The sequence below is a fragment of the Onychostoma macrolepis genome, chromosome 03 (assembly GCF_012432095.1).
Source record: "Onychostoma macrolepis isolate SWU-2019 chromosome 03, ASM1243209v1, whole genome shotgun sequence".
Classification (NCBI taxonomy): Eukaryota; Metazoa; Chordata; class Actinopteri; order Cypriniformes; family Cyprinidae; genus Onychostoma; species Onychostoma macrolepis.
In genome coordinates this window covers 25,920,921-25,934,134 of record NC_081157.1, presented here as the reverse complement: position 1 = coordinate 25,934,134, position 13,214 = coordinate 25,920,921, and positions in this window count along the sequence as shown.

Here is a 13,214-nt window from a genome sequence, read left to right as displayed (position 1 = left end):
AAAATGGTTTAAAAAAGCACATGGCGCCATAGTTTCATCACTTTACAGGGTCACAGTGACCGTCTTTTTGCAGTTATCGACCTGTCATAGTTTGAGTGGAAAGATGACATGAAGTGACGTGAGGTTAGCTGCATTGAAAACAGATGAGCACACATTTGCATATACAGCTCCCGATCGGGGCGAAGTTCACAGGATTTTGTCCACAGAGTAAGAGCACACATTTTAACATATTATTTTATTATTTCTCACTCAGTATTTTAACTTAAGTCATGCATACAGCGCCGGACATGACAGATTTTCTGGTACGCAAAACAAGTACTTTAAAGGAATTACTTAGCTTATTGCCGTTACTGTGGCAGCCAACAACAGCATACTGTAACTTTACCCTCTGCACATATTTATATTTAGTTATATTGAAAAGTTTCAATTCAGTCGATCTTTTTTACCCTGTTTTAACATGGATTTCTATGGAGACTGGCCGGAGATGTCGGGCAAGATGGCGGATAGCAGCAGCGGCACATAATATCCGCGTTCTGATTGGTCAGGATCGCCTGTCAATCAAGCTCTTTGCGGACGGTCAATTACAATTAAATACATGTTAACAGTATTTACAGTAGTTGTGTTGCAGGCACCAAAACAGTCAAGTCAAACCTATTTTTATGTTGAAATAATGAAGATTTCTGTGCCATTCCAGGTTGGTTGCTGGCCCCTGCTGGACCCTTACGAAAATAAGTTGAACCATGTTAAATATATTCTGAATCCGTATGTATAAAAAAAAATCTGTATTTTCAACAACATTATATAATTAATAAAATGCTAAACTTTCATGATATGACCAATTTAGGAAGTAAATTATGTTTACATTTATATGTATGCATTTGGCAGATGCTTTTATACAAAGTGATTCAAGTTGCATTTAATGTTCACATTTTCATCTGTTCAGAAGGCATGTGGTTAAATGAGATGAAGACAAAGTTTGTAAAAGAAGGAAGGAAGTTAAAGTCGAGAGCAAAAAGGGCCTGTTCCTGTGCCACGTGCTGATGTGGAGAGGTGGAGGGAATTGGGTGATCTGGTCCAGGTTATTAGTTAGGCTCTGTTAGACCATGTAATAGTCTCACAGCGCAACAGGGACGCACTGTTCCAGGGCCACACTCATCCCTGTATGACACCAAGATATGGATGATAGTCCACACGACATAACAGCCTCTAACACACATTTACACACATTTACACACATAATCTACGGACAGGCATCTGTGCTCGTGTGTATGAGCGTGTGCCTGAGTGCGAGAGTTCGCCACTGCTGCAGCATGTTTGCATATGTGCTGAACAGGCTGTTTCTGCCCTTAAAAGCAACTATATTTTCCTCTGCTTCTCTCTTGCTCTCTCTCCCTCTCTTCCATTTCATTTCTTTATTGCTCTCCTCCTCCTCATCTCTCTCACGCTCAGCTCTGGTCAATGAAAACAGCACGGTGTCAAAAGGCAACTTATATAGAGAAAAAAAGAGATTCTTGACTGCTCTGGGTCTGTCGTTCTTTCATGCTACAGTTGTACAAATGAGAATATTTTCTAACCTCTTCGCGCAATCCCTCCTCTATGTAGGTCTCCATTGTCGCTGTAGCTAACCCGCATTCCGGTTTGTTCTGTTTATGCAGTTTTTCTTCAGCTACCTTGTAAATCGATACCCCCACGGCAGGGTTGCCACCTTGCAGATAAACTGATTACTGCAAGAGAGTTAAATAAGTACGCGCAAAGTACGTACAAAGTACGCGCACTGTAAAAGTGAAGTATACTTTGGCCTTAACAGTCAGGTGCGTTTGGATGGTTTTAAGAACATTTTTGCTAAAATTATACAAGAATACCTCTAAAATGTTGCTGTCAGGGAATTACAGTATAATGGTGACATAGAGTATACACAGTATTTCTTTTGCCTATTCAAAATTTTTGATTTAAGATTATCTATTAACATCTTAATCATATTAATTGCATGATATGCTAATTGTTTTCAATTCATTTTATTTTGTATCTCACAAAAAACAGTCCAGCTGTTTATCAACATCTTGTGCTACAAGTATCACATTTTTAAAAGAGTTCATCAAAAAATATAAATTCTCTCATCATTAATGCTGCCTTCACGTGCTATCGGAATTATCGTAAATATGAGTTTCCTAATCGGAAATTGGACGTGAACGGCCTCTCAAGTTAATTAAATATAAATAATATAAAATATAAAAAGAAATAATTTTGATACCCGCGTTTCCGAGTTGGGCGGGTCATAAACTTTAAACATGGTGGAGGGGACAACCATTGCTGCTGTCAATGCTGTTCTCACAACAACTACATCCCTTTGTCTTGTCGCTAAAGTAGTGTATTTATGGGCTAGATATGAACGATCATTCGAAGCATATTGTATGTTTTATAAGCAGTGAAATAAGCATGTTCGGCAAATTTCCGATAGCACGTGAAGGCAGCATTACTCACCCACAGCTGTCCCAGATGTTCTCAGCTGAACACAAAGATTTTTAGAAAACTAATCCAAATGTACCCAAATGTTGAGACTCTAAAAACAAAAGGGTTGACGTAAATGTGTTGCGAACTGTGGTGCGAAGTGTCATAAACAAATTAAGAAACACTAGTCACAACGCGCTTATGGCATACTTGACTTTGCGGTGTTTTGGCCAAAAGCGATGGAAACATGAAGCTGATATGACATGATCAATTGCTCTAATGTTTATTGCATTATCCTTGCAATAATAAATCACACTAATTTAATCCCTCAAACTAAATTAATGTTAATATTTTAATTACTTATTTAACTGAATTAATTTACATATCGATTCAGACCACAATGGAGGTGCTGGTAACTACAGAATGAAAGTGAATGTGTTGTAGAAACGTTAGGAAAAGTTCTGTTCACTAACACTAATGTTATCATTTGTAATCACTGTCAAAAGAGGTTTTCTCTTTCAGTGAGAAGTGCTTGCCTCGATTTGCAGTCACTGCAGTTTTTAATCACGTTGGTGCATAATTTAAAAATTTCTTTAAAGAAAAACGGCAGATAAAAATGCTTTGCAATGTCACAATTCATCTCAGCCCATGTAAGAATAAAACCCATTAATTTTTTACCACTTTGAGCACATTTTACCACAAAACATTTTTTTAAGCTTTACCGTGCGAGCAACAAGCAATGAGGCAGAGCTTAGCAAGGGTCAGTTACTTCGAGCTCAGAACGACCCAATACCAGCCGCAGTGACTCTCACAAAGAGCCCAAGACAGAAGGAAATATAAAATCACAGCGGCCCACTTAATCAACTGCAATTATGGGAGAAAATTGCTCCTCTCCATTATGGGAGATTGGTGTTGGAGTAAAAATAGGAAGATTAGGCTTATTAGGATGAACCAGGGCCAGAAGGGGGGTCTGCGCCCAGGCAGATAGGCCGTCTCGCCCAGAAACCAGCCAGCGTGGCTTCCACGTGAACGTCCTCTGCTTGAGACAAGTGGAGAATGTTCCAGTGACACACGCCAGGAGAGCCGCTCAAGTACAGCTCCTTACAAATTGAACCATCCACCCTGATAGACAGATAGACGGAAACAGAGACAGAGAGGCTCATTGGGGTAATATCAGCACTCTGTTGGTGCCAGCTTTCCTCGCAAGATGAGCCCTGGTTATGTTAGTGCTATTGTGGGCTACACCAGGATGGAGTGGGCTAAATTGATCTTGGCTGGCAATTTTGCAAGTGAGAGTGTATTACATGATGGTAAAAGCATTCTTGGACTCGCCACTGAGGACAGTTGATGGTTGACAGTGAACGTCTGTGTGGTGAGTGTATTTTGGGTTGCACCTTATATATGTATCTCTCTCTCTCACATACAGACGCACCACACGCTTCCCCATGGCATACAAACAGCCCTTGGGCCCATTTGACTGCGCCATAAAACAGCATTGTTTAAAGAGAGCAAACAGATCAGAGGAATGAATAAACACGACTCCCGTCTGCGTGTTTTATGTGGCGTCCTTTTTCGATTTGTTTTTGCCTACATGAAGCACTGGCTGGAGGTCTCAGAGCCACGGCCAAAAGCTTCCCTGCATGGGTGTGGAAGTGCTCCGGGCTTCATTAAACACACACACACACTGCACAGCGCCCCCCTTGTCCCTGGCGCTGGTGTATATCTGTCAAATTTGGAGAAGAACGGCCAGTGAGAGAGAGAGAGAGAGAGATGGAAAGACAAAAGGAAATGGAAAGAAACAGAGAAAGTAGCTCGGTTGCAAAAACAGCGTTTTAGGCACCATAGATGGTGAAGCCAACAAAGATACCTTTTTTACATCAAAAAAAGGCAATCCCATAATGCAGTTCAACAATCCTAGATCCAAGAAGGTGGACTAAGTGAGAGTTTGTTGTAAATATGCCTCTAATACTGAATGTAGCGATAATGGACTATGTTATCCAATAATTGTGTGTGTGGTATTTTTATGCCACTGATGCGAAATGTATTGATTATGTAAGAAGAATCACATGAAACTAGCGGAGGTGTGTAGGAAATTAGTCACCCGAGACAACAGTCTGTTATACAGTTAATCATTAAGCAACAATATTTGCCTTGCTATTGGCATGAGAATAAAATATTCCAGATCACAACTTGGCAGTTTACCCAGTAGTTGTATGTTACGTGTTTTTCATACTCATTAATGGTTTAGTTCACCCAAAAATGAAAATCCTGTCATTATTTACTCACCCTCAAGTTCCTCCAAACCTGTATGAATTTCTTTTGTAACCAAAAGAAGATATTTTGAAGAATGTACATAACCAGACAATTGACACTTCGCAAAAATCCACAACCCTTAGTTACTGTTGCTACGTCCGACCAGCTATGGCACGCTCACGCTACACATTATGTTCTCACACAGTGAAAAATACATGGTGGAGCAAAGAGGAAACTGACAATGCGCCGACAGACAAGACCGAGCAGACTTTTGGTATGAAACAAAGTCTCAGCTTTCAAATTGTAATTTTTTTGAAGAAATTCAAACAATAAATACCATTTTGTGGCTCTTTAATGTGTCATGACAGATCGCTGTAGCACCTCAGTTCAAGCGGAACGTGAACCGATCATCTCTTCCTGTTTTATAGTTAAAGCATGAAATAAACATGAATGAACATTAGAAGGTATCTTTTTCTGCCAATGTCAGTACACATCATTTTTCAAGTTCAGGTCCACCGACGGTCTGGTTTGTTCGTCACACAAAATGGCAGATTTGAAGGTATGATTGGTCAGATCACCTGTCAATCAAACTCCTGGCGAAGGGTCAGTTGCTGGCTGCCATTGACTTTCATAGTTTTTTTCCCATACTGTGGAAGTCAATGGCTACTAGCCACTGTTTGGTTACCTACATTCATCAAAGTATTTTTTTTTTTCAACAGAAGAAAGAAATATGACAACATGATGATAACATTATTGGGTGAATTATCCCTTTAAGGCATTGCATTGTTAGCTTAGCAACATGCTACTTTCAAACTCCCATTGGAATCAACTGTGGTTAACAGATAGACCGTTAATGATTATTTAATAAATTAATATTAAAAAAATGTATTAACACACAACAGGGTGTGGGGTCTAACCTTGACAGATAAGGTTACATTTTCTGACATCCAGGAGAGACTGGTAGAGGTGAGCTCCTAGTAAATGGAGACTAGTATAGGTGAGCTCCTCCACACCAAATGAAGTCAGTTGAGATGGTCCAGGCATCTTGTAAGGATGCCTTCTGGGGAAGCTTCTCCAGCATGTTAAGATGAGAAAAGACCCCAGGGTACACCTAGGACTTGCTAGAGGTATTATATCTCCCGGCTGGCCTGGGAACACCTAGGGAACCCATGGGAGGAACTGATGGAAGTTGCCAGGGAAAAAGATGTGAGGGTGGTCCTACTTACTAGCTGTTGCCATGACCCAGTCTTGGATAATCAAACTTCATCCGGAGCGATGACAATTCCTTATACACTTCTTCACACAATATGTTTTTATTAGTTCTCCATATATGGGCAAAAAACAAATCATATAGGACAATGGCTCATTTACAGCAACCATAACTTCTATCTTGTCATACTATGGTCTCTCAAAGGAGACAGATCACATGAGACACATGAGTGAGAAAGATTTTCTTTCATTGATAGGCGCAACTTCTAATTGCTGCTTATTTGCATAAAGTACTACTTTCTAAACTTTATCACATCACTAAAAATGCTTGCATTGCATTGCCTGTGAAATCATCAGCTCTGATTGAAAATGAATGACTTCCAGTTGCTTAGTTGCTGCTGGTGACGTCGCCTTAAATGGTAGATGCCTTTTAAGCCTGAGACACACTGCACGATTTTCGGCTGTCCCAGACAAAAGTTTGGCATCGTGAAACAATCGTGACGAATCAGAAATCGTGCAGTGTGTCTCGGGCTTTATACACACTATATTATGGAAAATCGAATGTGCGTATGGGTGTGTGATTGAGAAGTTGTTGATAGTTGATGCTTCTACTCTTTCTGAATCTTAAGAAAGTATGCCCAGGTCATATTTCACCCCCAAAATTAAAATAAAATATTACAATTGTGCATGAATTTAATGAAGAACCATTTTAGCACCATTAAGATTTTTGCATAATTTTTAAACACATTTTCTTCCCAAATTATCATTACTGTAATGCTTTCATAAAAAAAGCCATTGTTTTCAGTGATGATTCACATTAGTTTCACATTACATGTCATGCAGCAGTTTATTAATTGTATAAATTAAAGGCAGTGCAACACATACATTTAAAAATGATGTTTTATATAGATAGATAATTAGTGCTGTGAAACGATTAATCGTGATTAATCGCATCCAAAATAAAAGTTTTTGTTTACATAATACATGTATGTGTACTGTGTATATTTATTATGTATATATAAATACACACACATACAGTATATATTTGGAAGATATTTACATGTATACACATTTATATATTTATATTCTTATTTTTTATAAATATATTTAATATATAAACATAACATATTTTTCTTAAATATATACATGCATGTGTTTGTATTTATACATAAATATACACAGTATACACACAAATATTGTTAACAAAAACTTTTATTCGCGATTAATCGTTTGACAGCACTAGATGGATAGATAGATAGATAGATGATTTTTCTTGCATTTCTTATATTTCTAAGAAAAATATATGTTATTTGTATTTTGAGTTTGACCTGAACATTTTCTTGACAAGTATTCTGTGAATTACTCACCTACACTCTTTAGTTGTACCTCCATTTCTTTTTTTCCCTACATTTCTCCTCTCTTTTCCACATCTTTCCTTCCTATCCTTCTTTTAAAAATGTATATATTTTCGTCCTTCTCTATTTCCCAGTCTTTCCATTCTTCCTTCTCTCTCTCTCTTTCTCCGTCTCAGTTCTGGGCCTCTGGGATCTCATTAAGCCACTAACTTCAAATAAATAAAACAAACTGCTGAGACAAAATGAGCGATGTATGAAAAAAAGAGAGCCTTGCTTATAATGAGCTTTTCATTTCTCTCCCTCTTTCGCTCTCTCTCTCACTCTCTCTCTGTCTTTCTCTCTCTCTCGGCCATCCCCTTCCCTCTGTCTCTTTGCCTGCCTCTGTCAATTCATTCCATTTCAGTCGGGCATTATTGGCATGACAGAGGCATTGTGGCATCACCAGAGCTTTTAGAAACAGACAAAAAAAAAAAAAATATATATATATATATATATATATATATATATATATATATATATCACATTATAGCCGTCTCTGGAAGTCCGCTCCCCATATCCTCGTCCCTGTTCTGCCAGAGTGTAATCACGTCGGCAAGTGAGAGAACACGGTCCCCCTCCTCCCTTTTTCTTTTCCCATTTTCTCTGTTGTCTACAAAAGCCTTTTCTCCCTCTGTTGTCCATCTGCGCCATCTGACAGTAATACTGGAGCAGTGCGTCCCATTAGACCTACACAAACTGCCAAACTGCACCCTAAAACCAGTGGCATTTTTTCTGATGAAGCAGGAGAGACAGTGCCTCCTCAAAACAAATTGGATCAGCAAATACAATACAAAAATAAAATGGGTAACACTTTATTTTAGGGTCTCTTAACTAGTTGCTTATTAGCATGCATATTACTAGAATATTAGCCATTTATTAGTACTAATTAAGCACAAATTAATGCCTTATTCTATATGACCTTATTCTACATCCATAATCCAACCCAATACCTAAAGTTAACAACTACCTTACTAACTATTAATAAGCAGCAAATTAGGAATTTATTGAGGGAAAAGTCATAGTTAATAGTGAATAAGTGTTCCCTATTCTAAAGTGTTACCATAAAATGAAATATGAGATTGAGTAACACACATCTTAATATATTTTGTAAAGTTACGTTGTCCAACAGTGACACCAGTGGATAAAGTTTGAAAAAGAGGTAGCGTTTATTTGCTTCTTTTGTGTTCTCAATGAGATGCTTAAGCATGGTGTGACTGTAAGAAAATAGAGCTCTATTATAGCTGGAGAGAACTATCTGTTATAATTCCCATTCATCTCAAAGGCAGTTGCCTGGCTGGCATAGGACCTCCTGAGATTACCCGAGTAGTAAATGTCACGTGACTAATCACTCTGGACATCTTGACTCTCATCAACATGACATCTTGACAATGCTGACTGGCTGTTAACCCACCAAAAAAAAAAAAAAAAAACACTTTCTGGATTGGTCATCAATAGAGAAATATGCTTTTTAGAACCAGATAGTTACACCATGTAACATGAGGGGTTAATGGAGCCATGCTAACCATCCAAATGGAGCCATGGCAAAACCATCCTGACCCGGTTGGGGACAGCAAAATTGTGGTGTTTACAGAGGATTTATTGTCTAATGGTCTGAAAAGAAGGTGACTGTTAATATAATAGCTGGAGTGGAGTGATACGCGAGACATGAATAATAATAAATGGTTTCTTGCTGGCTACGGATGGGAATCGCATGGAGCAGTGTAACGAATTTGATTCTGGTTTCACAACGGTTCAATTAACAATTCTTTTAGTACTTTTGTGGAGGAAATATTTGGAAAATAAATTTACTTCAGCAGATTTTTGCCAAATTATAAGATAATTTCAAATTGAACAAATCAGAAATAAATATAGCAGAAAGGAAAAGATGCACACACACAACCGGAGCAGTGAGCAGCCATTTATGCTGCGGCACCAAGGGAAACAGCTGGGGGTTCGGTGCCTTGCTCAAGGGTCTCACCTCAGTTGTGGTATTGAGGGTGGAGAGAGTGCTGGACATTCACTCCCCCCACGTACAATACCTGCCGGATCTGAGACTCGAACCCGCGACCAAAAATTCAGTACAATGAGCTGTATGGAGTATGTAATAAAAATATTAAAGGGGTCATATAATGGTACATGCACTTTTACAAGTTGATTGTACTGAAATGTGTGTTAGCAGTGCCTGTACACAACCATCATAAAATGATAAAAATCCATCCAGTGTTTTTTTTTAATCTCCTTATTTGTTTTACCCTGTCTCAAATCAAGCCGTTCGACCGTGTGACGTCACACGGTCGGACGCCCCTCCCACGATGGTTGATTGACAGCAGTGTTTCAACACAGACCTGCCCTTGCTCGTGAGCGAGCTGTCAATCATAGTCCGCGCGTCATTGTTTATATACGCTGGAGCTGTCTATGAGCAGAATGGCGTCTAAGCGATTGTGGTGTTCTGTTCTCGGGTGCAATAATGAACACAGCAGTCATTTTGATGTTCCTAAGTCCGAACCGCTGAAGACACAGTGGCTGAGTTTCGCTTTTGAAGGGAATATTCCCCACGAGCAACGTCAATGTTTTCATGTTTGCGCGAATCATTTTTCACCAGACTGCTTTATAAATGAAGGTCAGTATAAAGCTGGTTTTGCTAAGAAGCTGCTCCTGAAAAAAGAATCGGTACCAACTATTCGTGTTCCTGCTGAACCTCCAGAAGAAGTGAGTGTAACGTTTAATTAACCTTTATATTAATCTTTATATTAATCTTTGCAAATCGCTAGCACGCTTCACGATGTATGTGGCTAATGTTTACATTCAGGGTACATGCATGTTTTCTATTTACGACGTTCTCAATATAATTAATAATCCCACGTTTATAATGAACAAAAGCGTTACGGTTGCACAGTATCCTCAGAGACTCCGCTGCCATTCTTCAAAATATACCCTCAACTGTTGTCAAGGCAACACTCCACGTGTGTTGTGTCAAAACGCCCCACAGAACAGAGGGGCGGGCGAGCAAAGCTCACTAGCATTTAAAACACACGCACTAAAACGGTGTGCTGAACAGAGAGCTGTTTTTGACCAGGTAAAATGAGTGTTTTCGTACAATACTAATGAGAATTTTTAATTAAATTATATTACAAACTTTCAATTTAGACCCTAAAGAATCATATTAGCTTGTACAAAAATGGCATTATATGACCCCTTTAACCCTTAATCGGTCCTTGGGGTCTATCTGACCCCAATGGAATTTTCCTTTATTTTTTAAAAATGTTCCCTTCATCTCAGGGGCATGAGACTCTGTGACTTTTCCTAAATAATCTATCTAAACACACACAAAAAAACTGGACTTGATTTGGTTGTTCTAAAGGTGTGTAAAAAAACATTTACCGTTTAAGGTCCTTGGGGTCACATTGAAAATGAATGGGAAAAGTGAAAAAAATTTTTTTTGTTTCATTTGTCAAAAAAAAAGTAGTAAACCCAGTATAAATCTGAAAAGTTTTACATTTTTATAAAGGCCTGGATCTAGAGCACAAATGCAAATTGGAACGAACATTCTATCTCATACGCAACACACACACACACACACACACACAAACACACACGTGTGTGTGACTGCAATAGAGTGCATTTTTATAGAAATTGGCATATAAAATCAACAAATTTGGCATAAATCTGAAAATTTCCACTCATAAATGAAGGACTGGTACTAGAGCACAAATGCAACATGGAACAAGCATGTTCACTCACTCTCTCACACTCACACACACACACAGACACACAGGTGTGACATAGGTGTCCAGTGCATTTTTTAGATTTTGGCAAATAAAATGCACAGAACATAAATGCATAACAATGTGACACACACACACACACACACACACACACACAGAGAGAGAGAGACATTTCTGCAAATTTATGTAACATAATTCGCAAAAGCAGACCATTCAAAAGACACCAGACAATAACAACACATTCTAACCTTTGACAAAAATATGGATTTTTTTAATATATTTTAGAATTTTTAAATATATTTTCACAAAATATATATCATAAAGTTGCAAGGAGAAGCTGAAACATGAAGAAAAATTGACTTGAAACCGAACTGAAAATGAATGAGTCCCTATGGACCTCTGCTGGATATATGTGGTCATTGCACTTTCTTTCTTTAACTGTAATTCCTAAAGTTTTTATTCTAACCTGCAGATGGCAGTATTCTATCCCTAACACATGGGCCAATATCTAGAAACCATTTATTTTTAATTTAGGTCATAATTTAAGTGATTTTTTAATAAAAAAATAATTTTTCATAAGCCAATTTATGGCGTAGTTGAATAATTGTGCCGTAAATAGGTAAAAAACTATCAAATATCCACAAAAACGCAGCATAAATGTATAGTTGAGAAGTAAATTAAAAAAATGATATATAGTTTGTCATATAAAAAATTTATATTTCCTTATGCAATCGCTCTGTAAAAGTTTGGGGTCTATCTGACCCCAAGGACCTTAAACGTAAACCCTTCTCGAGGGGCGATGTAGGGTTAAAGAAGCAGTGTCATCTATTTATTAAATGTGTGATTACGACAAAACTTGTGATATGGAACTTGAAAATGAATTTACAGTGCAGAGAGAGGCCTTTGCTTACTCATTTCAGAAGTCCACCAAATGCCACAGCCTAAAACGCCCCCTGCTTAACCTGTCATTATTGTCTCTGTCTATCTTTTTCTTTGAAGAGTGTGCGAGGCTAGAACCTGACCTGCCTCTCTTCACTCTGGCTCTGGGTTGGAGTAATAGGCTTGAGAGTGTATGATGGGGCGGCTTGCGGAGAAGGCCAACCTGCCCGACACCCCCGCCAACGCTTCACATGTGTTTGGCCGGCCCTGAAAAACTACTTGAAGAGCCGAGAGGTCAGACAAGTGCTCCGATGAGATGCATCAAGGGAAAAGATCTGATTATTTTCAATCGATCAAAAACCAGTGAAATAGCACCTCGTAAAATCCACGACAGTGTTCCACGGCACTCTAAAGACCAGCGTAGGAGAGCTCAGAGGAGTGGCAGCAAGAGAAAGAGAGAGAAAGAAAAGCAACAAAAGTGGCAGGATAAAAGAAATCTTGATTTTGTATGAGAGAGTATTGATTTTTTTTCCACTGGGTTGCCCACGAGCACCCTTTCTGTTATTAGTTTAGAGAAGGGAAAAAAGAAAGAAAACGGCATATACACGAAAGAGAGAGACAGAAAGACAAAGAGAGGGAGTGCAGGATGAGAAGAGCAAAATAAGAGAATGAAGAAAATGAGACAGGCAGCAGAAAAAGTTGGAGAGGGCACTGAGAACAAAAAAATGAGACGTGAAAAAAATGCAGTACGTATATGCTGCTCAGTATGCAAAGTTTCTATATTCATGGAGTACCTGGAGACCTGCTACAGTACATTAGCAAAAATGTGCAGTGTACAACCAGAGCATACGGAATACTGTGACCCACAATGCAGTGTGCTTGACTCTCCTTTATGACTGTCACATATAACCACCCCATCACTTCAGTTGCCACCATGTACACAAGCTCCTGACTGAAGCTTGTACTTGAGAGAGGAGAGACAGATCTAGGACTTTTAAGGTCCACGTCACAGTCATTGGGCCAGGATGTTGGGCCACTCTTGTCCCATATTGTAATTATGCCATTAGAGAGGTCGAGCCACTAACCACTGAACTGACAGATCAAGCCCCATACCTAGACCAAACCTTCTCTGTGTTCCCAGACAGCACTCCCCTTTCAGCTCTTTCTCATATTCCCATTGGGCACTTGGTCCCTTTTTAATATTTTATGTTCCTTACCATATGTACAGGTCAGGAGGCAAGAGCTGGTAATTTACATTCTTTTTTTAATTGGATGACTTTAAAAAGATTGCTTAAAACTGCTTCCC